This window comes from Petaurus breviceps, unplaced genomic scaffold (genome assembly GCF_028583685.1).
Source record: "Petaurus breviceps papuanus isolate PSGF00001 unplaced genomic scaffold, PetGlider_PUasm1.0 188, whole genome shotgun sequence".
Taxonomy (NCBI): Eukaryota; Metazoa; Chordata; class Mammalia; order Diprotodontia; family Petauridae; genus Petaurus; species Petaurus breviceps.
The window spans coordinates 31,711,709-31,739,620 of record NW_027185804.1 but is presented as its reverse complement, the minus strand read 5'-3'; positions in this window follow the sequence as shown (position 1 = coordinate 31,739,620).

Below are 27,912 nucleotides of genomic sequence, written 5' to 3'. Positions count from 1 at the left end.
CTGAGAACATAGAACATGAAATAGACTGACCCCGAGGGAATTTAGTGTTCATTTAGTCCAATCTTTCATTACAGATGAGGAAACCAAGAACCAGTAAGTTGACCAGGTTCACACAAGATAAAACATCCGAACAGGATGGTACTTTCAGAAAGAGAACATTAACATCAGATATGGTCTTAGTAATTGTCTCTCCCAATTGTCATGTTTTACTGATCAGGAAACTGACATATCACCCGCAGAGAGAGATGTGATTTGTAGAAAGTTTCATAGTAAGTTAGTGGATGAGAATTCATGCCTTCTGCTTCCCAGACCACTTCCCTTTATTCCACATTCCACTTCCCCCAATGGCTTGGCAGCTAGGTCAAATCAGACCAGGCACAAAAGATTAAGCTATCAGAACTCTGCTGACATTTCAGATGCAGAACAAAATTGAATCTAACCACTCCATTGGTCTTTAGAATGTGCAGTGCCAGCAGGAGAGCAAACATATTTTTGTAGGTAAAGTCAGCAAGTGTCCCACAGAGAAACATATAGAAACCATGTAAGTGGAGCAGCAGTTTTGAGACAGTAACTGCATTTTAATGACATTAACTCCTTATTTTCTAAGAATATGTCAACTGGGATTCCAACCAAGGAGGGTAATTAGAGGGAGGAGATAGATGATAAGATTCTATACATCTTTTCTTTACGTGAGAATGAACAACCATTTCGGTCCTTTATTTTATCAATACAAAAAGAGCAAAAATAACCCTTTATAGTGAAAGTCTAAACAACAGGCAAACATCTTAGAGGCACCAGATGAATGTATAAAACCCTGGCCTGGGAATCAGATTTGGGGTCCAAGGAATGTCAAACTACTTATTATATGAATTGGGGGCTGCCAGATTTTTTTTTTTCTGAGACAAATCTTTCTAAAATAAGTGTTTGAATGTGGACATTTCTCTTTAAAAATTCCCTCCATTATTTTAATTAAATATTGTTGTGGTCAGCAACCACATTTTACTTTGCAGTGTATATCTTGCCTTTCTGTGGGACAAAATTGAGTGTAACCACTCCATTGGTTTGATAAATTGGATCCAAATTTAGAAATGGCAAAGATCTTAGAGGCATTTTACCCTTGAATTCTGCATTTTACAGATGAGGAAACTAAGGCACAGAAAGGCAATATGGTATAGTACATAGGATCTTGAAATTTCCATAAGGAAGAACTTTTTTGAGTCATTCTCTTTATAACCCTGAACAGGTTAACTTACCCCCTTTGTGATAGCTATATTTTCTTCATATATAAAAATGATGGAACTGGACTCAGGTTTTGGCATCTCTTGCAGTTCTAAATCCATATTTGGCAAGTGACTTTTCTAGGGCCATGTAGATAATAAATGGCAGAGCCATTATTTTAAAAGAAGTCTTCTTGGGGCAGCCAGGTAGCACAGTGAGTAAGAGCACTGGCCCCAGAGTCAGGATGACCTGGGTTCGAATCCGGGCTCAGACACTTAGCACCCACCCAGAAACACCTGGCCGTGTAACGTTGAGCAAGTTACTTAACCCCAATTGCTTAGGGGTGGCCAGGTGGCTCAGTGAGTAAGAGCACCGGCCCCAGATTTGGGATGACCATGGATCGAATCCAGGCTCAGATACTTACCACCACACTCAGAAATAACTGGCCGTGTAAGCTTGAACAAGTTACTTAACCCTAATTGCTTTTAAAAGAAAAAAAAAGTCTTCTTCCAAATTCAGTGCTATTTCCATTATACTATGTTCTATATCATAAATGTACAGTATAATAATTAGGCATTTATTAGATGTCTATTAGATGTCAGGTAGGCCAGCTAGGTGGCACAGTAAATAGAGCACTGGGATTGGATTCAGAAAGGCTCTTCTTCCTGATTCTTTCAAATTTGGTCTCTGACATTTACTAGCTATATCAGCCTGGACAAGTAATTAATCCTGTTTGCGTCAGTTTCCTCATCTTCAAAATGAGCTGGAGAAGGAAATGGTAAACTCTTCCAATATCCTTGTCAGGAAGACGTCAAATAGAGTCATGAAGAGTAATACATGACTGAAACAACTGAACAACAGTATGTCAGCTACCATGATAGGTGATAAAGGAAGGTGTGAAAGTGAAGCAATGTTTGCCTCAAGAAGCTGCTATTCTATTTGATGGATACAACATATATACAAATGTATTCAAAATAAGAAATATAGTGATTTCTGAGAGTGGCGTATATGCCCTGACAATCAGGGATTATAACAGATAAATAAACAAACAAACAAACAAACAAATAAATAAGTAAATAAATAAAAGATAAACAGGATATCTCAATGAAGGTGACATTCAGACTGAGGTATGAAAAGAATCCTGGATTCCAAGACAGAGTAGGGCTGAAGTGAGCATTCTGGGATGTGGTACAGTTTGTGGAAATGCATGGAAGTGGGAGTTATTATCATGCTTATATAGAAGAATAAGCAATCCAGTTAGGTGGAACCTAGTAGAATGTGTAAAGGAGCAGGAATGAGTGGTAGGGGTGGAGGAGTAATATTTTATTAGCTTGGACAGGTAAATTAGAGTTAGATTATGAAGGGATTTCAATGTTGAATAAATGAGTTTGCATTTTATTGTTAAGCCAGTGGGGAAGAAGGCTACAGCATCATGGTCACAACCATTCTTTTGGAATATCACTGTTGTAATTTCAGTTTGGAAGATCAATTTGATATAAAGTGGATTGGAAAGCGACAAGAGTAGATACAAGTAGGAAAATTAGGAGGTTATTCCAATCATCTGAAGAAGAGTTGATGACATCCTGGACCAGAGAGGTTTTGGTGGAACGGGAAAGAAAGATACATATCCTCGAGATGTTGAGGTTGACTGCACAAGACTGGGCCAATGCGTAAGAACAGAGTAGGAGCAAAGAAATGAGGATAATTCCACTGTTTGAAAAGCTAGATGATATGAAGAAAGCTGTTATTGTCAACAGAAGTAAAGCAGTGAGGAGAGTTAGGGTAACAGTTACTGATATTGATTTGGGACATGTTGAGTGAGAGACATTGAGGGTACACAAATGTTCTCTGCTTATTCAAAGTGACAGAGGGGAGTCTAGATTTCCAACCTCTTTAAAACAAATAGAAATGAACAAAGACTTTACGTAATTCTGTAAGACCCTTGAAGTAATCATAATATAACACTCCTTTTCATAACATTCTTAGAGGGAGAAAGATTGTACTTAAATATTCTACTTCCTTATCTATTCCCTTAACTACTTGGAATTTCACTTGTGAGCCCACCGCTTAACTCACACTCCTTCCTCCAAGGTTACAAATGATCTCTTCTTCATCACTAATGATGAATGCCAATGACCTTCTTCTCAGCTATGGTCCCTTACTACTTGCCTCCTCGATGTCTCCACAGATTGTCCCTCATATCAGATCTGCCTTCCCTCCCCACATACAATTTCTAGTGGGATCTCTAATTCCATTGAAGAACGATGCCAATTAAAAAAAGAAGAAGAAAAAAATCATCTCAAATGCCATGTACTATATGAGGCTTTTCCTAACTCCCTTTTCCCAAAAATGGGTTGTATTTTATATCACCTATCTTTGGTATTTACTGGTCTGTGTACATTATATTCACTTACCCCCTACCTTCCATGCCCCAGCAAAAGGTAAATTCCCTGAGGGTAAACACTTTCAATTTTCATCTTTGAACCCCCAGGCTCAATACTGTGCATTTCAAATATTAGATTCTTAGTAAATATTAGCTGAATTAAATTAAATTGTAATTCTTCCTATGATCTTTCTCTGATAGGCATATCATCTATCACCCATTGCTTGTGTGAAGGTTATTTAGCCTAGTAACATTCCACCTGCTGTGGTGGTGTAGCATTGAGGGCATTTGTTTCCATGTCTCCCTGAGGAATGGAGACAGGATCTTAATGTAGGAGAACCTATTTCTTCCTTGAGATGTATGTAGGATACATGATTTCCTAGTGTGTGTATACATCTATATCTATATCCAATTTATATCTATATGTCACTCTCTACACACACACACACACACACACACACACACACACACACACACACTCCTGTTAGTCATAGTTCTGTCCCCTGGAACTACACAGAGCAAATCTCACTCTTAGTCCATATGACAGCATTTCAAATATTTTAAAAATGTCATAATATTGTTCCCTTTTTGACTGTTTCCTCTCTCTAGGCAAGATATTATGAATTCCTTCAACTAGTCCTCATAAGCCATGGTATCCATACCCTTCACCATTCAGATTACTCTCCTCTGGGTACACTTAAATTTATCATGGTATGTGCTTAAATTTATTGCCCCAAACTGAATATCTTGTTCCATATATGTTAGAGTCCCATATCTTTCTTGCTTCTGCTTTTGCTTTCTCACCCCACACCCCCTTCATGATCACTTAATTCCTTGATTCTTCTTCAAATTCCCAACATGCAAAATGAGTGGAGAGAGTGTATATTTCCTTTGGGTTCTCATCCAGCTCTAAGTTCTATCACCCACATATGCCTAAAAAGCTTCAACTACACTGCCATCTACATGATTTGTGGAGTTCAGTATGAATGTACACATTTTTTTACATACTGTATTATTCTTCTTTGTGTAATATCAAACAAGTTGCTTTGAGATAACTTTGTAGATTTAGAATTGAAAGAGTGGCACCAGAAGGGACATAGTAGAGTTCCTAAATTTTCAGATGAGGAAACTGAGGCCCAAACATTTTTATTATTTTATACATAGATACATAGGAAATAGTTAAATTATTAAAGATTGAATTCTGGTCATAAGAGATCATTAAAAGTCATCTCATCTTGACCCTTCACATTAAGATGAAAAAAAAATAGAGGCCTTCCATGCATAAGGATTTGTCCAAGGTCACATAGGAAATATTTGAAAAAGTCCGCATTAAAATCTAGGTATTATGATTTCCAAGGGCAGTAAGGTAACACAGTTGATAGAGCGCTGGGCCTGAAGTCAGGATAACTTATTTCCTGTTTCAAATCTAGCCTCAAACACTTACTAGCTCTGTGACCCTGGGCAAGTCACATAACCATGTTTGCCTCAATTTCCTCATCTGTAAAATAAGCTGGAGAAAGAAAGGATAAACTATTGCATTTTCTTTGCCAAGAAAACCCTGATTGGCATCATAAAGAGTTAGACATGACTGAAAAAATGAGCAATAACCTTCCTGATAGGATTGTCCTTTCTGCACCATACTTGCTGTCACTAACAGCAGTGGATAGATAGATAGATAGATTCAACATTTATTAAATTCTTAATATGTGTCAAAAGTGCTTAATACTGGTGATAAACATATAAGCAGGGAATACAGTCCCTGCCCTCAAAGATCTTATATTCTCATGGGGAAAGCAACATTTAAAAAGTGAGTTCAACAGGAGAGCTAGATATGCTTTTGATAGTATGTTTTGGAATTGGTGGCAGAGAAATCAGGAAGAGGTTTGATCCTGGATAAACTGTGGTGAAAGTCATTTATCAGTAGAGATAACTGAGGTTGGCCTACAGTATAACTAGCACAGGTTCTAATTGTCATTAGAATTCACTTATCCCTGATAATTGTAAGGGAAATAAGTTATTTGCATCAAAAGACCATTATACCTGACAATGAAAGCTGGCGGTTTATTAATAATTAAAACTATTTCTGTGTTCTGTTACTGATGGAATATTTAATTGCTTGTTCAGTCAATACGAATGTACCATTTATTATTCATTAAAGATAAATGTAGTGTAATGGCCCTGAATGGAAATATGTTACACTGGGATTACAAAGGCCACACAAAGTTGATTTATTATTTAGCAATCGATTACACTTTTTCTGGGCTGGTTTTAATGACTTGGCTCACCCATTAGCTCTTCAAACTGACACAGGATTTTATTAAAAGTATGGGAGTGAAGATGTTATTTAGTGTTCCCTAGGGATGACAACAGCATTGCATTTCCCTTAGAATGAGCTAAAACAGTTAAGGTGGACCTCACTCAGAAGAAAGGGTGTGAATATGAGGGTTGACTCACACAAGCAGACCAGAAGCACTTTCTTCCATTTAGAGTGTGAGATCTCCTATATTCTTGCTTTTAGCACATGCCTTACTGTGTCATCATAACTTTGCCACATTCCATTCAAGGGCTAAGGGCGTGGAAGACTTCCTCCTTCCCAGATGAGTTAGCTGAGTTATTTGAAGCCATTTATGAATGATTCATCCAGTTTTCTTCATGAATTCATCTGACACTGTCTTCCCCCCACAAAGGGTGAAGGCTTAAAGAGGACCACACTTTTGTCAGCTCCAAATCTGAGGCCCTTTTAGCTCTCAGGACACAGAGATGACATGGGATCACTGAAGTGAGTCCTTTTCCTCTCTTTGAGTTGGCAGAACAGTCTTCCATTCCACATCCAACAACTTTCTCATTTGAAGGGTCTTATTTCTATACATCTGGGTCTAATACCTCATACAGATGGCAGTGTGCCAAATCTGAGAAAATTGTGTGAGGTCTGAGGAAGTCCTTTATTATTTCTCCACAGAGGATTTGAGTCCTCTTTCTTTTACAACTAACAGAGCCTTTTCTTCCGCTGAAAACTGAGGGAGTTGTGGTTTCCAGACCAGATGTGCTTTAGACATATTGATGAATAATGTACATTTTGATAAGAAAGGGACTATGGGTCCTGCTGGGCAAACAGGAGGCTTTCCATAAGAAAGGCATCAAATAAAAGCTTATAGATAAGCAGCACACACTGATTGACTTAGAATTACATGTTTGCAGGGAAGTTTACTCTTAATACCATCCAAAGGGAGACTAGAGATATACAATATGGATAAGTAGTGTTCACTGATGGCCTGAAAATAATAACTCACAGTTATATAATGTTTTAAGATTTAAAATGAAAGTTTCACATGCATTATTTTATCTTCCTAAAACATTGAGAAGAAAGTACAGTGTGATTATAACACTCATCTTATAGATGAGGAAACTAAGACTGAATGAGGCTAAGTGAATTGTCCAGGGTCTCCCATGTACTAAGTTTAGCAGGATATTAAGCTTCAACTTTTTGACCGCACATTTATCACTTGATGCCCTGCACCTTATTTGTTTTCAAAATTTTGCAAAAGAATTTGATTTTTGTCACTCAAGAATAAATCACAAAAACATGAAAAAAATTAAAAAGAATTTTATTCAGTCATATTTCAGAGAGCCAGAAAAGGTGTGACTTCTTCCTTGAGAGTCTTTATGAAATTACATTATATAGAGTTCCAGAAATGTCTTAAGTACAAGAGTTGCTTGACTGACACAAAAAATACATGTACCTGGTTAGGCATCCTCCAGAAAAGGGCAGTTTGAGATGGAATAAATGTTCAGATTTTGGGATGCCAAAACACAAGTGTGGGTAGATACAAAACCTGACCTGAGTGGGATCTAAGCATTCTCAGTAGTCATATGGCTTCCCCCAGCATCTCTTAGGTTTGCCTAACCATTAGTAATAAAGGATTTGTTTGGTGATATATGAATTTAGTCAAAGGGCTGCAGTTGAGGACCTAGATGGCCTTGTTGCCTTGAGACCACCTAGATAGCCATGTGGCCTTGAGGTCACAGGTTCCCCATTGCTGGATTCTAACCTTTATCTTAAATTTGGTGTTAGATAATTTTCTACCCAAATAAAGATAGGTCCAAAAATATTAATACATAATGAAATATTTTTCCATATAAGATGCTTGTATGAAGGAAATAAGCACCTGAATGTATCTGGTAGCAAAATAGCATATTAGCTTCTTCAGCAATGAATAAAGGTAAGAGTCTACATGGTGTAGATCCATTGTTAGGTAAAGTTGTTGTTGTTTTTTTTTTGTTTTTGCCTTTTGGAGGACAGTTGGAGTTAAGTAACTTGCCCAAGGTTACATGGTTTTCTGCTTTTTTTGTTTTTTGTTTTTTTTTTTGGTGTGGGTGTCAAGTGTCTGAGGCTGGAACCGAACTCGGGTCCTCCTGACTCTGAGGCCGGCTCTTTACTCACTGCGTCACCTAGCCGCCCCAAGGTAAAGTATTTTTTAAGCACTTACTGAGCTAAGCAATGGGGATATTAATACAGGAAAGTGAATCAATACCTTCTCTAACAACGCTTACATTCTAAATGAGGTGGACAACTCACAAATACATGTAGGAAATGGGAAGGAGAAGAGGATTGGAGTGCCTGCTATGGACATAACTTGGCAGTGAAGATACAGTTCTCCTTGGAATCAAGTCCTCCCTTTGTTACATCCTAGCTTTTTGAACCTGAACAAGACAAAGGACCTTTAAACACACCAAACAACTCTTGAAGACTGTAAGTTGAAGAAAAGGCAATGATCTATTCTGAAAGCCTATTTTTTACAAGAAGTTCACTAGACCAATGATGTCAAACTCAAGTACAGATGGAAGCCACTAAATGATACAATATGTAAGAATCCCTCTAGGCTGCATACTGACTTAGCAAATCAGAAATGCTTATTTCTTTATTAATATATCAACACATTAAAATCATATAGGAATTCCATTTTAATCTGGTTTGGTCCATACTGGAGATTGTGGGCCATGTATATCTCTGCACTACACTGATGAAATCATAAGTCCGGTTAAAAATAGACATAATAATGAAGCAAGATTGGGTTTTGGGGTGTTGTGGTCTAAGGGTGCCAAGAACCTTGAAATGCAAAGGTACAGGGTGGGCATCTGCCTTGAAAAAAATTGACCACTCAAGCCTTCTTTTGATACAAATAGTAAGTTTATTATGACACCGGTTGGGAAGGTGATGCTTCTAATGAGTCTGCACGTTTGATAAGGACCTAGTTTTATAGGGAAAAAATGATTGTAGGGAAATTTAGATGGGATCTAAGGGGATAAGTAGCCTGGGATTGTCCAGAGGCAACAGGGAATGAAGGGTCAGGGCAGTGTCAAGCAGGTTGGGTGCAATGAAAGTGTTGAGGTTTCGCGATATGTTATGATGAAACTGTCTCAAAGAATCTAGAGTCAGACGTCTTCTAATGCAAGTATGGGCATTTATTGAGGTTAACTTCTCTCATGAAGTGGGCTAAGTTCCAAGAGGAACCAATAACCTCAGAGAAAGCAAGATAGATTTTTTGGGTATAGATGCAATCACATAACAGAAATTATAAATATTATAAAGGCAAGAGGGGTTTGTTAATGGATTAGGCAATATAGAAGGGAGAAACTATGCATGTGATTACCATAATACAGGCAAAAATCCCATTTGGAGTGTATGTATGTATGTATGTATGTATGATAATATTATATTAAGACTATTTATATCATTACTTCACCTAAATGGTACCTTTTGCTAATACTACACAGGTGCCTACTTAGGGAAAGTCTCTTCTATTGTTTTGGGGTCCACATCCTGCTTGGGCATCCTGGTGGTGCTGCTTTGTGATTCGCTTAGTCTTTTGGTCCTTTCTGAGACCAGATAGATGTGGTTGTGGTTGAGGACATGGACATACCTACTGTTTCTGTGGGTAATGTGAAGAATGGATCCAGGGGAAGTGACTAGTGGAGGCAGTGGCTGGGATTCCATCACATGGACATGTCTGCTCTTTCTGTGAGAAATATCAGTTCATGGACATGCCTGTTCTAGTGAGCAGGGAGGCATATATGAAGAAGTTAGGATATTGAGTCAGGGAGGTGAGTCAGAGTGTGGATAGGTAGGGGAAGTGGGCCTACTGTTCAATAGGGCCTATAAGAAAGTTAGAATATTGGGGCTGCAGGCAACTTTATTAGGATTACATCAAAAAGACAGTTGAAAGGATTATTGACTTGGATAACTGGATGCTTCAGATAAACCTAGAGATCTAGGCTACTGAAATGTGTGGGAAAGTTAAAGGAACCTTTATAGGGGACCCATTTTTCCATTGGTTCCATCATTGGCACATGAAGATCCAGTGCTGAACTATTCCCTTGTAGGACTGTACATCAATATGACAACAAAAAAGCAGAATGCTCACATTGTTACACTGAATTCCCAAAGTTATAATGACAAGAGTGAAATTTAACCTAATTGTTGGTAATCAAATTTTCCAATTGCTATCTGCTATACAGGATATCTAAATGAAAATCCCAAGAACTTGTTCCTCATAGAATGTGTTTTAAATTCAGGGTGATGTATATTTTCTGATTTTTTTGGTAGGAACTTAGTTTTAAACTGTGGTATTCAGTATATTTCTTTAATTACAATTTCAACAAATATGAAATAATCACTAATTATATGCATTCCATCTTACTAGACTTTGGGGTCAGGGAAATGAATGTGAGATTGTTGAGCTTCATCATTTCAGAAGTCAAAAGGCCCATAGAGATATCTCATCTAGTCTATAGCTTAAAAAGACACCACTCAATAACATATCAGAACAGTGCATGAAGACCACAGGAAGGAAATTACTCTCTCTAGAGAAGGCCAATTCCAATTGTTACAGTAATAGCGGGGTAGTATGAGGAATCGAGTACTGAACTTGAAGGTTGGGTTGTTGTTATTTGTTGTTCCTTAGTTTAAATCCAGCTTCAGGCATTTACTAGCTGTGTGAACCTCAGGGGCTGAGATGTTCCAAGGTTTAATGCAAAATCTTTTAGCTTTGTAATTCTATCTTTACTTCTATTTCTTTTATTTCCACTGGCATCTGTGATCCTCTTGTGTGCTTAAAGCCTCTCTCAAAGATTCTTTTTGTTAAATTGTTTACTTATTGTTTGATTGCTTACTTAACTCAGTCTCACAGGTGAGGCTCTGTATTTCTTTTTTTAAGTAAGATCAAAACATGGAGTAATTAAATTCACTAATTATTATTTTCTTGGCAATTGTATTTATTTACCTTTCATACATTTTCCTTTTTTGGGGTGTTTGAAAGTCAGATATCCAAATAAGGCGGGTAACACAAATCCCTATTTTTTCTAAACATTCTTCTTTTATTTTTTCAATGATGATTAGAACCAGGTTTCAGGACATATAATTCCTATCATGTTCTATGTACTATGTTCTCTTAAATGGGAGAATAATAATTTTGGAATATTTGATATCCCTTTCTTTGTATGTGAAAGCCTTTTTCTTGGACAGTTAAAGAATTCACTTTTAAGTTTTTGAAATTAATAAATTTAACCATTATGTGACAAGGAATTAGTAGTATATAGTATTTCCCCCTGTACATGAAGGCAAATTATATACAATTTTGATGAGTGCTTTATTTTTCTATCTTTAGAAAGTCTCTTCATTTAAAAAATCCTTCATTTTGCCCTTCAGGGTATATATGAATGTATAATAATATGTTTATTATATAATTATATATGATTATATTATAATATATATATTATATATAATATATATTTTATTTATATTATAATATAAATTACATAATATATATTATAATAATATAATTCATATATATGAATGCAGAATGGATAAGAAAATAAAACATCTCAATGTGTTGCTTATGGGAAACCCATGTAAAAAGGGAAATAAAACAAAAAAATGCAAAGGAGAAATTGTAATGAAGTTTACTATGTATTAGGTAAATTTTGAAAAGTAAAACTTGAAATCATATTATTAAAAATTATGTCACGCAAGATGAACAAAGAAAATACATTATACTGTGAGAAATGATTGATTTGGGCCTCTCCTGATTCCAATCAGCCTTAATCAGTTCAGGATGATTCCATAAAGTAAATAATGACTGTTAGCAATTATTAGAGATACACTCATCTAGTAACGTCTCTTTAGTTAGTCTCCAAACAATATTACAAGAATGAACACATATTAATGCACATTTTACATAAATTAAAGAGGGATTATTAGATAAGATAGTTTATCCAAGGCCTTTATAGTAGGCCTCAAAATATAATCTAATGTTCATCTTTTGTTTAACCAGTTATGAAGCTCACTTGTGCAACCACAAGAATACCGACAAAAATATTCCCATCCTGATCTATTCAAATTCAATTTCCAAGTCTAGCATAATTAGAAAACTTTGGCATGGTATGGAAAGCTCCTCAATGTAACACGGTACTATTCATGCTAGCTCCTCTCACCCAGTATGAGGAGGGACCCATCCAACTTATGATCAACTAATCAGCAGAGATATCCTGTGTTTTGTTCTACCTATGACCCTATCCCTACTGATAGATAATTTTTGACCCTCAAAAACAAAGCCTATCAAGCAGTGAATTTTTTTTTTAATTTTGCCTATTCTGAGTGTCTGTGTCATACTCTATAAAAACAAAGTCCTGGGGGGCCAGGGAGCATCTTAGATCATGAGAAAGGTATGAGGTCCCCTTCATTAGAGAGGATTGAGGCAACTTTAATAAAATGCTATTGACTTAGAGCTCTGCTTCAGTGGTTTTTCTTGCAGATTAGACAGTTTTGTACACCACAATAATTGAAAGAAATAAAGACAATCAACAAATATACATATATATGCACATTGTTTATTCAGATGACAAAGTATCTGAATTTATAAAGGAAAAAAAATGAACTCCAAAAATCACATAGATAATAATACCAGGACAGAAGAAGACTTTACACTACTGCTCTCAGAACTGGACAGATATAACAGAAAAAAATAAGTAAAGGCAAACAAACACAAAACAACCTATGGCAGAAATTAGATCTAAAAGAGTTACGGTGTTTTCTGATCTTTCCAACCACTAAACTATGTCCAACCAACTTGGTCTGATCATTTAGCACTACATGGAAGTTTACAATATAGTAACACATTGGTGGTGGAGTTGTGAACTGAACCAATCATTCTGATTAGCAATTTGGAACTGTGCCCAAAGGGCTATAAAACTGTGCTTACCCTTTTATCCAGCAATGCCACTACTAGGTCTACAACTCAAAGAGATCATTAAAGAGTGAAAAAGTTATTCACAAGTACAAACATATTTATAGCAACTCTTTTTGAGGTCACAAAGAATTAGAAATTGAGGGGGGATGCCCATCATTTGGGGAATGACTGAACAAGTTGTGGTATATAAATGTAATGGGATACTATTGCACTATAAGAAATGATGCGTAGTCAATTCAGAAAAACATGAAAAGAATTATATGAACTGATACTGAGGGAAGTGAGCAAAACCAGGAGAACATTGTACAGAGTAACAGCAATGGTTAACTGTGCAATGGTAAACTATGTTAGATTGAACTCTTCTCAGCAACATAATGATCCAAGAAAATTCCCAAAGTCTCATGATGGAAAATGGTATACACATCTGGGGCGGGGGGGGGGGGGGGGGGGGGGGGGGGACTATGGAGTCTGAATGCAGATAAAAACATACTATTTTCACTTTTTTTCTTGTGTTTTTCCCTTTATTTCTGATTCTTCTTTTACAACATTATTAATGTGTAAAAATAATTAATATGATTGTACACATATAGCCCATATCTGATTACTTGCTGTCTTGGGGAGGAGGGAGAAGGGAAAGAAAGGAGAAAAAATGGGCATTTAAAATCTTATAAAAGTGGATGTTGAAAACTAAAAAAAAAATGAGAAAAAGAAAAAATGTCAATCACTTGATTAAGGATCACTGAATGGGCTTGAATCTAAATGCCTCAAGAAGCCAAATGCTAGGTGACTAAGTCCAAAATCATCCATCATTTGGTGAATGTGCACCATAAATCACTATATATATAGTCATTTCAAAATGAGCTTCATGCTCCCCATTAGGGGGACATTGCTGAAGTGTAAAAGTGATCAAGTAATCCACTGTTAAAATCAATCAAAGAATGCATTTTCTTAATGAGCATTGCTTGTCTTGGGGCTGTTACTTCATAGTTAAGTGGCTGAAGTAAAGAAGATCTGAGTTCAAATAGCTTTCTGATTTTATTTGCTGGGCAAAATACTTAATCTCTTTCACATGCAGTTTTCTTATCTATAAAATCCTGCATGGCAGTGGTGTGTATGCGTATGTGTGTGTATAAATACATATATCCAGATAAAGACTAATAGACATAGACTTGTTATGTTTCAAAATTAAGGTGAACAGAAACAATGTTATTTTCCTAGGAGCTGAAGGTATGAGGGATAATAATTCTTCTTTTAACTAACTTAGAGATTAAGCAACTCCTTAGAATAAGAAATCTTCTCTATTTGGCTCTAATTGCAAAATTAGAGATAGTATACCAAACTCCCAGGTGTCCATTATATCCCTCAAAGATAACAGATTTTCTTCAGGCAAGAATAGAACAGTGGGGGCGGCCAGGTAGCACAGCGAGTAAGAGCACCGTCTCCAGTGTCAGGATGACCTGGGGATCAAATCTGGGCTCAGATACTTAGCACCACACCCAGAAATAACTGACCATGTGACCTTGAGCAAGTTACTTAACTCCAATTGCTTCAAAAAAAAAAAGAATGGAACAATGATTATTGGGAGAGCTGAACTTCTCAACTTAGTTAATAGGCAGAAACAAAGAAATGTGGTCTGAACATGCATACAAAATGGGGCAGTGATATAGCATAAGATCGGAATAGAAACAGAATAGAATAGAATAGATACATTATAAAATGATTCAGAATCAGATCCCTTTGCACATATATGTGTGTGTGCACATGTATACATGTTGTATGGAGATATAGATATACATGCCTTGCAAATCTTAAAGTGCTATATAAATGTTAGCTATTGGTATCATTATTGGTGCTGCTGCTGAGATATTTAATGATCAGAGTGACAGCTACCATACATTTGTAAATATCAAAGACAGATTAATGACAGTAAGAGGATAAGGGAAAGACACACATTGTCTGGACCAGAAGAATGTAGCACTGCATGGTCTATAAGTGGAAGGTCATCTAATATAGAGAAAGGGGACTAATGAATACCATGAATCCATTGTGGAAGCTAAGGACAGGCTCTGGAGTGTCCTACCAAGTGAACAACGCCAAGAAAGAAGAGTCTGAAGCTTCAGTACAGTAACCTGATCCAGATGTGGAATGTCCTCCCTGATAAAGAGATACTGATATTACAAATCAGGACACGGTCAGTGTAGGCAGGTGTGTTAACAGTTCTCAGGACTTAGCAACATAAGAACTGGACAGAGAAATCACTGTGCAAGGGACACAGTGTTGTATTAGCAGCCACAGGTCCTGGGTTTCCATAGTAGCTTGACCAAGGAATGCCTTTGTGACTTTGGCTAATAACCTTGTTCCTTTTAGTCTTTATCTGTAAAATGATGGGGGTTATACTAGGTCACCTCTATAGCTCCTACCAGGTTGAAATCTGTAGTCTATGTGTATGTACATTTTGGGGGGGGGAGGTAAAAGATGAGGAAAGGGATGAATGACAATCATGGTATATATTTTTAAGGTCCCTGATTTGCTAATTGGAATTTCTAATTACTCATTACTCATACTACAAGGGAAGCCTGACAGTGTAGATAGCGCTAATCTGTAATGACTAGATGAAAGGAGAGTAGAGAGGCAGCTCAAAATATAAAGCAATGAGGCCCTCTGCATTAATTAAGTCCTTAGCAATTCACACCTGGGGATAGCAGAGTGCAGACTGTAAAAGACACCCACATGTTTCCTCACCTGGAGAATGGCATTTTGAAAATTTATCTAGTTGGGGATTGCACATTTTTTTGCCTCTGATGAGAGCTGAGTTTTGAGCTCATGTCTGCCATTTGCTTTGGTAAATTAAGTTCTTGAGAAAAAAAATAAAGATAATGAATTGCAGTCCAGAATCATATAAAAGGGGTTGTTTCACCCAATTCAACAGCGCCGCTTCATACTTTCCTTTATAATTCCCAAGACTGGGAGTAGGAATAATAATTGATACCCTACAAAATGTGATAAAAATTAAATTCTCCCAAATTCTCCACTGGGCATTGGCTCTGGGCTTCTGAATGGTAGCCCATTCCTTGATCATATTTTTGAGAAGCTGTGTGCATAGGAGATGGAGTGACAGCCCAGAAGTAAGAAAGTATCCAGGGGTCATTTCTACCTCTAATGTTAAGAATCAGAACTTTATCAATGGAAGGGGTCTTAGCAATTAGTTAGCCCATTATATTTATCATACAGATGAGGAAAGTGATACCAAAATAATTGAAGGTCATGAGCTGATTTCTCTTTGCCTCTCTAAATCTGTCTTCTCCAATCTGTGAAATGGAGATACCACAAACATCAGAAGTTGTGGGGAGGATGTGAAGAGTTTATATACTTAATTCCCTTTGGAAAATATAAATGTCAGCTTTTTAATTGAACTTGAATTTTGGAGAGATGGCTAAGCCAGTGGATTACTGCTTCCATTCTCTCCCTCTTATTGCATAAGAGTATCAGTTGAAGCAATGTCTATTACTTTTGTTTTAGCTGAGGCAAAGTATATGGCTGTTGTTTCAACAAATGTGTTGACACCCTAAGCATACTTTCAGACCAGGTGCAACACTCTCTTCTTTGGCAAGCTATCTATGATGATTTATTCTTCCCCTAATCAATAATAATCCTTTCCCTTGGATTTTTTATATCTGGTTTACACCTCTTCAATTTATATACAATTTTGCTTTAAAACTATAAGGATATCTCTCTATAGGGAAAAAAGCTCCATATCTTTGTTGCTACTATGATAATTTCATCTCCCGTGTTTTTTTTCTGTGTGGACACTAATATTCAGTTATCATTTACAAGCAGATAATTTACAAATCTTCATGTTCAGCCCTATGAGAAATAGCTGACTCAACATTCTAAAGCAGGACATGTAATTTTGCCCTCAAACCTACATTTTTTTTCCAAACTCTCCCCCCCCTTTTTTTTTTGCCAGTTTCACTGACATTCTTCCAAAAGACTTGTTTTGTTTATTCTGCCTCCACAACATTTCACAGCTCTCCTCTTCTGTCTACTTCTATCACCAACCTTTAACTCTTTTATTTTTTGCCTTTTGGAGGGCAATTGGGGTTAAGTAACTTGCCCAAGGTTACACAGCTAGTTTGTGTGTGTGTGTGTGTGTGTGTGTGTGTGTGTGTCTGTGTGTCTGTGTGTGTGTTAAGTGTCTGAGGCTGGAACTGAACTCAGGTCTTCCTGACTCCAGGGGTCAGTGCTTTACTCGCTGCGCCACCTAGCCGCCCCCAACCTTTGACTCCTTATATCTCACTTGGACTATTAAAATTATCTCCTAATTGTTCTCCATGCCTCATATCTCTCCTGCCTCCAACTCATTTTTTGCCCACTCTGACATTTTGATATTTCTAAGGCACATGTTGGATTACTTCAATTATCATCCCATTATATTCCAATAACTACCTATTGCTTCTTGGATGAAATAAAACTCATCAGGCAATAAAACATTTTTAACATATCTCTAGCTTATTTTTCATGGGATAATAGACATTGCTGTTACATTGTATATACCAGAAATTCTGGCTTCACTGTTCAACTCAGTGTTCTTGACATACAGCATGCTACTTTCCTGTTCTAGGCTTTTGTACAAGTTGTTCCCCATCCTTGTAATTTATTCCCTCCTTGCCTTAATATCTTAAAAGTCTTAGGTCTTTTCAAGGATCAGCTCAATTACTATCTACTATGCAAGGTTACTATTGTTTTGGCCAGGTACTAATGGTAACCCAACAAAACAAAACGAATAAAAAAAGTGGACTTATAATGTACGTATGCTATTTCCCCAGAAGGAGTCTAAGTACCTTGAAAACAGGATTTGTTTTTCTCATTATAAACCCGGCATCTCAGATTTTGCCAGGAATATCATAGTATACAAACAAAGATAAGAACTAGACCTGCAATTACACTAATATAGATGAACTCATTTGAGGATATTTGTTTTCATCAATGTAGGTTAGCAAATTCCTTGCAACACACTGTCATAGATTATTACCTAGAATAATGAGATTTTAAGTGAGTTACTGAGGTCAACTGCATGTAGCAGAGGCAAATTTCAGTTCAGTCTTTCCTGGCTCTGAGGCTGATGACCTATCTCCTATATAATACTTTTTTTACACAAAGTAGAAGATTAAGAAATTATTTTTGAAACAAAGAAACCAAAAATCAAACATTTCACACAAAAGAAGGAACTAGACGCTATTTTCCACATTAGGATAGCACTATGCATCTTACAACTTGTGATATAGGTCTTTTGTGCAAATGAAAAACATATATATACACATACACACATTCTCCTAAAATTTGGGGTAATATATGGTGTGAATGTGAGTATATGTGTACACACACATATGTACACATATATACACATATGCATATTTACACATATACACATATTGTATTATATATATATGTATGTGTTATCTTGATTCAAATCATGGTCTTTCTCTACTCTCTATCAAGGAGACAATGATCTGTGAAGTAGAAAATCTTCAATAAAAAGAACTTTTAAAATGGAATAAACGATCAGAGAAGAAAGGAAATATTTTTATGCAACTACCTACAAACCCTTTGATGAGTTCATGTCAAGGACAGTTGTCAGATAATCTTCCTGCTGCCCCCTTTCCCCTCCCTACACTCTATGTGAATTTGCCCCAGTTGAAAATAAGGCCTTTCAGTATTGTGCAGTAGATCTTATGGAAACTATTTTAAAGAGTTTGGACATTAGGTTCAGGAATGTAAAGTAACTTTCTAATGGTCACAGACAGAGTGTGTTAGAAGTGATATTTATAGCCTGGTCTTCCTGAAAAATCTAAACTCAGCAAAATGAAATTAAAATAAGACAGATTATATGTTATTAAAAAAAAACTACTACTTTTCAAAGTCCCTCATCATACCATGGATTCAGTAGTTGTCCTATCCTGGAACCCCCAATCACTAATTTAGAAAATATCATTTACTCAGGAATGGTCATTAAAACTCTTGAGAAGCTGTTATGGAATCCATTTATCTCTAAAAAACGATATTCATTTCATGGTGCCTTCAATCAGTGATTCATGAGGTGATAACAGTGGGTGACTGTGAGACCAATAAGTGAATCACGCAGGGGTACTACCTCAAGATGCACAGATTTAAAGATATCGCCTTCCTGAATGTTCAAGTGGACCATTTGTGCCTGACCTGTGGTGGAAACTTCTAAGCTCATGTTGGTTTGATCTGCCACAGTCAGTTCACTGTACTTTGACCTCGACATTGTAATGTCAGTTTGGCCTTCTTCAGTTACAAAGGACAAAAACAATTCTCTGCCTGGTTAGGTTGGAAGATGAAGGACATTCCAGAATGGTGATATTCAGTTGAGTTGTCATCTGAAAAAGAGGGCTTTGGACTAGAGAGCATCTAAGATCCTTTCTAGCTAAAAATCAATGAAGGTATCTTCCTATGAATTCAACAAGCACTGATTAACACTGACTATATCCTAGCCATTGTTTTGTTTAAGAATGAACATTATAAAAATGGAACTGTTTCTGTCCCATTGCATAGGAAGATTATATGTAGAATAAGACACGTGGGCTACTCACTTAAATATAACAGTACATTAGAAGAACACAAAAATATACTGTTGTTCCAAACAGTGAAGATATGGATGTTCTCTAAAGTCATGGATTCCTGAAGATCACGTCATATATTTCTTCTTCATTCTACAACTATAACTAGCATGGGGCAAATGCACATAAATGCATATTAAGGTCACCTGTCTCATTGATATATTTATGTTGCTTTTGCTTCCTTTATGGTCTTCCTTCTTTTTACTCAAATTTACAAAAACTGGCCAGGAATAATGACCAATTCCCTTAAAGATGACTTTTTTGTTTTTATTTGTTTTCTTCAGTGACTCAAGAACTATGCCAAGTAATCAGGGGCTGTCTGTTCTGGGATGCTGGAAGAAGCAGTCTATTCCATAGTACTCTCTTGTGTTCTCTGTCAAATAAAACCAGATTCTGTTCATCTTCATGAGAGAAAAAAGTATTATTAGCAATTCCAAGAATAGTAGGAAGTTAGTAGTGGGAAGGAAGAAAACATTGGCTTAAGACTTTGGTCTTGTCCTCGCTTCCAGAAGCTTTGAAGTTGGTTTTCTCAACTAAAGGCATAAAATTCAATAGAGGTCTCTCCGAATGGTTGTAAGAAAGTAGTGAGGATTTGGTTAATTTATGTTAATGCCAAATTGCAGGGGGAGAAAGATCACAAGCAATGTCTAATAAAAAGGCTCTTATAAAGATGTAAACGTGCAATAGAGAGCAGTTTTTGTTATTGGTTTTGTTTGTTTTTTCTGGCTGTGAATTAGCCTTATTAAAAAAATAAACAAAGGGAAAGGCAGAAAAAGACTAATCCTTATATCAGCTACAGATTTTAGCTTGTCTTAGAGTTTGGTTTGTGTCTCTAGATTACTGAAATGGATCAAGCATGATTTGTACCTCTAGGGACAGTAGATAGTATAGTGGATAGGGTCCTGGGCTTGGAGGCTGAGAGTCACTAAGACTCCTCTTCCTAAATTTAAATCTGGGCTTACATATTTACTAACTGTGTGACTCTGGGGAAGTCCCTTAACCTTGTTTTCCTCAGTTCCTTATCTGTAAAATGAGCTCAAGAAGGAAATGGCAAAGTAGTAGTTTTCTCTGTCAAGAAAACCCCAAATAAAGTCATGAAGAGTCATACCTATCTGAAATGACTAAACAGATTTATAACTCAGGTGTATCCTCCTTTCTCAATATGATACAACTATCTTTTATTCTTGATTTCCACCAATCTAGCACATGAAATGCAAAACACACACTATGGAACACAAGAGAATCTTGTTTCAGATTCAAGTTCCATTATGTATTATGATCTTGAATAAGTCACCTCTCCTCTTTATACCTCAGTTCTTTAATATTGTTTGGAAAAGTATAATAGCTTCTTAAACCAGTCTTTCTGCTTCTTCTCTTTCTCTTTCAATTCATTCTTCACAGCTTGATGCTGATCTCTTTTGTGCTTAGATTGGTTCAATTGACTCTCCCACTCAATAATAGGAGTAATGCATGAGGCCAGTGACCACTTTAAGACAGGGCTATTTTAGTTAGAATAGGGGTATATTTCCTCTTATACTGTCAAGGACGAGAGCACTGGATTTGAACTCAACATTCATATTGTTGTTTTAAGCAATGATGGAGTGGATAGTATATGTGTATATGCATAGTAAATGGGTCTGAATTTTTTGTAGTTTTGTAAAATACCAGCCCTTCACTCATCTTCCCAGTTGTTTCTTCACTTGTCTTCCTAGATCAGGTAGAACATACGAGTAATATTTGGATCCAATGACCTTATGTTATCAATTAGCATGTTGTGAAATAGGCACTGGAACAGTCACGTGTCCTATCATAGAGTGACAAGTAATTGATTTGGGATGAAAGGATCTGGGTACAAATTTGGAATCTGCAATTTTATACTTGTATTGTGAGGTAAGTCACAAAACACCTGGGAACCTCATTTTCTTCATTTGGAAAATAAAGACTATATGTTCTTCTTAGCTGTTAGTCTTTGATTTGAATTTTGTCAATTTGTGGTTACATGATCCCAATCCTGTTTATGACATTGTGGGTAGTGATGTGACTTGGAAAGAGAATATACAAATGTGATTGATTCTTGGAGGGAAACTTTCAGTTATAATGGTTGTATCTGGCTCTGTGTCTCAAAGGGTATAATTCATTTGATCCTTTCTATCATTCCTTCTTATCCCCTCTTCCTTGAGGCTATCACACCCTATGAAATCATTCTTTACATTTGGTTACATGCCAAATGATATGCTGGCAGCACTTTCAAAATGAATTAAGAAAAAAGGAAATTAAAACTCTGTCGATCATTTTTGTTCATAGGTGGACAGAATTGTGTGATTAAATTCAAAATATTGTGGAATTATAATAATGAAAGAAAGAGGCAAAGAAAGCAGATATCCAAAACTTTGACCCCAGGTGACGCAATGTGAAAAAACTATATTTGTTCCCAATGCTGATCTTTCTGAGTAGTGAAGGCCCAGGAATAAAATATGACTTTGAGATAGTACCAACACAGGAAAAAAGCAAATTACCCCGTAAACCCCTCCCGTGCAAGTATCTTGAGGGATGGAAATGTCCCTGCCTTATTCCTTAGCCACTTAACCAAATGTGCCCCCAGTACCAGAATTATGAGGTATGATCCAGCAGAAACAAACAGAAGATGGATAGTTTTGAGTTCTGGCCTGATCATATAATCTTTTTGAACTCTTTTGCCACTGACATTAATTCCCCTTGCACGTTCAAAGCAATATATTTCCTTCTGAAAGTCTAACCTATAGTAAATCTAATGGTCATGACTGGTAGATTCCCATTTCCAAAGAGGGAAGGAATTAATTTTGAATGAAAGGAGAATCATCCTATTCATGAGAGAAATCTGCCTCCCCCAGCTTATCAGATTGCTCCTTGTGGATCTTAATTATGAATTGGGGAGGTAGGGTCCTGACATGTTCCTAAATAAATTGTCACCTTATTCTGGTCAAATTGAAACATTAATGACTTCTCTTTGCTGAGAATTAGTATTCTGAACAAAGCTAAAAGGAAGGGTAGCTTTCATGCTTATTGTCCCCACTTTCTAAACAACTCAAAGACAACAGGATTTGAATAAACAGCCTCCTTAATAGCTGTGATTCTCATTTGTATCAAGATAAAGTATAGGAACAATTTTGTCATGCATTAAAGTTTGCCTTTAAGTTGCCTATAATCTATCTGTATCAGGTGTTAATATTATTATTGGTATTTTCCAGATGAGGGAATTGAGCAACATAAGTGTTGAATTAGTCAACAAAGTTATTAAGCAACTGTTACCTGCTGGGCCCTGGCAAAGAAAGGTAAAAAACAAAAACAAAACAAAACAAAACAACCCCCCTCCAAAAAAAAAGGTCTGCTTCAAGGAGATATAAAATGCAGTTAGGCAGAGACCACTTGAATCAAATATGGGCAAAAATAATTTTATATAGGAGCTAAAGTGGGGGGGGGTAATCAATGATGGAGGGCACTGGTATTAATGGCAATTGGAAAATCTCCTGGGAGAAGGTTGAGTTTTAATTGAGACTTAAGGAAATTGAGAGACTTAGAGACAGAAATGAAGAGGAAGAAAAATTTCAGGCATGGGAGACAACCAGTTACAGTATCCAGGTTGATGAGATCAAAGTGCATTGTGTGAAGAAGAGAAAGGACGCTGTTGTTATTGGATCAAAGATGTTGTAGGAAGGAGGAAAGTGTAAGAAGATAGAAAGGTAGGAGCTTTGCATATCCAAAAGAAGGTTTTTTATTTCATCCTGGAGGTGATAGAGAGCCACTGAATCTTATTGAGCAGTAGGGTTTGACCTTGTTACATCAGTACTTTACTAGTTGAGTGGATGATGAGCTAAAGCAGGGAAAGAGTTGAGGTGGGGAGAGCAATCAGAAGATTTTTGGGATAGTGTGAAATGAGGATTACCTTCTCTAGACTAATGGTAATGTTATAGGAAAGAAGGATAGAAGGCTTGTCCAGGGACACAGAGCTAGTAAGTGTCAGAGGCAGGATTCACATTCAAGCTTTCCTTACTTTAAGGCTGATACTGTCTACTATGTGACCTAGTTTCCTGAATACCTGGAATAAGGGAGGGTCTTAATCTCTCCAAAGGCACTGAAAACCCTTCTGTTTCACTTCTCTTCATCTAGGAAAGAGAGGACACTGGATGACATGATTAAAAAATATTCCCAACCTACACCCTATGACTTTCCAGTTTAAAAAAAAAAGTCGTTTGCATATTCAGATCATAGGACACATTTTCTAAAACCAACTAAATCAGAAATAGAGGCAAACACTATTGTATCCATATATATAAATAACTCATCAGTATTCAAATTGTGTAGCCCTTTTATTGACCTACCCTGGTGCTGTTTCCAAAGCCTGAGATGTTATCGCACACCAGGGATGAGGGGAGGGGATGTCATTATTTGCTGGGGGCCTCACTCAAATATCTGGTTGTCCCCATTAAGGAATAATGTTTGATGACCTGGGACACCATAACATCTCATTGCTAATCCTTGCTTTCCCCTGGGAATTCCTCATAGCCCTCATGGGAAAGCACAGGGCCAATTTAAATCTGAAAGACAATACAACCTTTGTAAGGGAAACCATGTGGGCTCTCTGAAAGGGCAGCAACATCTGGCTCCTCTTGGCTAATTTGCATGAAGCATAACTCTCATTCCTTTCCAGGCATGATCTACTGAGGATTGACATTGAACTGGTAAGGAGGTTCTGTCCATTAAAAGGGAAGGAAGCCAGATGTAACTAGCATGGCCATTAGGTAAAGCCACCTGACAGTGACACAGCTCATCCCAAGGGCTCTTCTCTTATTCCAGTAGCAACATGGGCAGCAACAGGATGCACATCTCTTTGCTGAGCCTATAATTGACATTTCATAAGGGACCACTTGAGATGCTTAAGATCAAAGCAGAGAGAGGGTGATGTTGGGATTTGGTGAGGAGGAGAAAGCAGAACTGGCTGGAATTAGAGAAGCCTCTATAAGGAATATACTTGTCCTTTACTGTCAATACTCAGTACTCTGATATTTTAGTTTCTTGTAAATTCTCATTCTTTTTAAAATATATCAGCTGCATGATCATAAGCAAGTCTCTTCAATTCTTTGAGTCTCAGTGACTCCATTAATTTTATTTTATTTTATTTGCTTTTTTATAGATAGGGAAAGCAGGGCAATTATGGTTAAATGACTTGCCCAAGGTCACAAAGCTAGTGTTAAGTGTCTGAAGCTGAATTTGAACTCAGATCCTCCTGACTCCAGTGCTGGTGCTCAATTCACTGCACCACCTAGCCACCCAGCAGCTACTTCATTCATAAAATGAGGATGATAGCCATGCTATTCCGCATAATTGTTGTGAGACTCCAGAGAAACGTTACATTGAGGCACTTTGCAAATCTTTAAGCATCATATGGATGTCCCTTCTTGCCCTTCATTTTATTCTGGAATAAGTTATTTGAGGACAGAAGCTTATCTAAATTTTGTGTCTCTAGAAACGCCTAGCTCAGCATTTCTAACCCATACCTGAGTAAGCATCTCAGCATGGGAAACCTACAAGTGGCCTTTCCGCTGTTGTTTGAAGACCATAAGTACGGAAGAAGCAATAACTTTCTTGTGGAATCCATTCCACTCATGGACAGCTGTAATCATTAGGTATTTTTTTCTGACACAAAGCTGACATAGACTTCACTGCAATTTCCATTCATTTCTCCCAATTCTCCCCTCAGGGGGTCAGACAGAACCAAGTACAATGAGTTGTCACTCATCAAAGTGACAACCCTTCATATACTTGAAAGTAGCTGTTCAGTGAACCACTTGGGTCATCTCCTCTTCAAGATGAACAGTCTCTATTTTTTTAACCACCTTTTAGATGGCATGAGTTAATTTCCTTCCAGGTTTTCTTCTGGTAATCAATGCCTTTCCCAAAATAATATTGTCTAGACCTATGCTGAACATTGTACTGTAGATATGCCCTGGGGAGAAAGAATGGAGTAGGACCATCCCCTCGTTTGTGTAAAAGTTATGTCTTTCTTAATGAAGCTTATTTTAATATTATGTTTTTTACTAAAGCTCTAAAATGTTTTATCAAATGAAGTGCTGTCTAGTCATATCTAACACAATGTATATTATGTTTATGATGCTGATTTTGTGGACCAAAGTGTTAGATTATGAATTTAATTTTAATCAGTTCAATTAAGGCCCCTATTTAATAGCACCTTATTCAATTTAGTCTAATATTCTAGTCTGTCATGATCAGTTTTTTAAAATCCTGACTATCCTTCAGTGTATAACCTATACCTCCTAGATTTTTATCATTTGCAGAAAGAATAATCATATCATCCATACATTTATTCAAGCAACTAATAAAATTTGTTAAACACCGTTTTATCAGATGTAGATCCCTGGATCACCACCCTGGACATAGGATCAACTATCAAGTTGACCTTGAATCAATTTCTATTTACTCTTGTGTAAGGGCATGTATCTACTGTCTCTATGACTTTTCTCAATTCTATGGAGAAAAAAAAATGCATAACAATCTTTGCAAATGTTTGATAAAAACTAATCAACCTGATCTTTATCATTACTACTTCCTTCATATAAGACACTTTAGTTATGACTCTAGATTTTATATATGTGTGTGTAGAGAGAGAATATACACATACATTAATATGCACATATACATATGTTCATATACATACACATACATACTTATACATATATTTGCATAAAGGCACACATATATTAATGTGTTTTTTTTCCAAACACAACTTTACATAACACTGATTATATTTAAAAAATAATTTAGGGCAGAGTTTAACCCTCCATGTCTTTAATTTGTTATTATGCATTCCCTGTATTACATTTTTCTGATATGCATTCTACCATAAAATTATATAAGATTGAAGAGAATTAAATTGATGGATGATCATATCATAATTGCATTTTACATGGATATTCATGAATTGGCCATTGCTAACTTAAGTGTTTCATAATTGGGCAAAATTATGTTTTCATTGCCATGTCCACAGTGTAAAAAATTCAATTTAATTTGGCTACTTTAGAATAACTCCCTTAGAAAGCTGTGATATATCTCTAGAAAAAGGCATATCTCAGGTCAGATTTCAATGTCCTAGAGCATAAGAGCACACTGGGGATAGTAAAAGAGGAGAAAAATGAAGAAAGTAAAAAAAATATATTCAATCTGCATGCAGAATTCAGCAGTTCCTTCTCTCTCTCTCCCTCTTCCTCTCCCTTGTCCACTTCCTTTCCCCTCTCAATGGATAACATTTTTTATCATGGGTCCTTTGGAGTTTTCTTGGATCATTGTCTTGATTAGAGTAACAAAGTCTTTTTTTTTAAATAAGCAATTGGACTTAAGTAACTTGCTCAAGGTTACACGGCCAGTTATTTCTGGGTGTGGTGCTAAGTATCTGAGCCCGAATTTGATCCTAGGTCATCCCAACACTGGGGCCGGTGCTCTTACTCGCTGAGCCACCTGGCCGCTCCAGCAAAGTCTTTTATATTTGATCATTCTTATAATATTGCTGTTACTATATACAGTGTTTTTTTTTGTTCTGCTCACTTCCCTTTACATAAGTTCATGTAAGTCTTCCAAAATTTTTCTGAAATCATCTTCATCATTTCTTATAGAACAATAGTCCTGTGCTACATAAATAGATAGAGAGATAGATACAGAGAGAGAGAGAGAGAGAGAGAGAGAGAGAGAGAGAGAAAGAGAGAGAGAGAGATGTCATGATTATATACCACAACTTGTTCAGCCATTCTCTATATATTTGCATTTTCCCAAGCAGAGCAAATTTTCATTAAAGAAATGTGGAGGAAGGAAAGACTTGGAATAAAATATGTAAAGAACTCATAGTAATCCATAAAGCAGACCAAAAGCACATGATACACTCACAGGTCCCATAAATAGATAACAGAAACAAATATTTCCTTCCATCTGTATTATATTCCTCTGGAAGGTAAACATTCTTGGAACCTTTGTGGAATTCCTGAACAGATTTCATTTTCACTTCAGTATGTATTGTCAGCATAGTGATTTCTGACCAGTGAGGTGTGTGTGTGTGTGTGTGTGTGTGTGTGTGTGTGTGTTTGGGAGCACATGCAAGCGTGGATTATTCTCTTGGCAGTGGTCATCCTTTCTCTATGATAAGGGTATAGATGTCCATCAGCACCTAGGAACCCCTGACCACTCATATCTATGATGTTGCCACCAACGCTAGAAACAACCAATTCAAAAATGCTTTTTTGCTATTCATCTTCAGGGAAAGAAACAGTAAATAGAAGAGCCAGTCAGGAAGTTGAGATCCAGCCTCAGTCAAACTTAGGCATGCACATGTGTTCACTTTCATGTTTATTCAATCACCAAGCTGCTGATGGGAAGTAAAGAA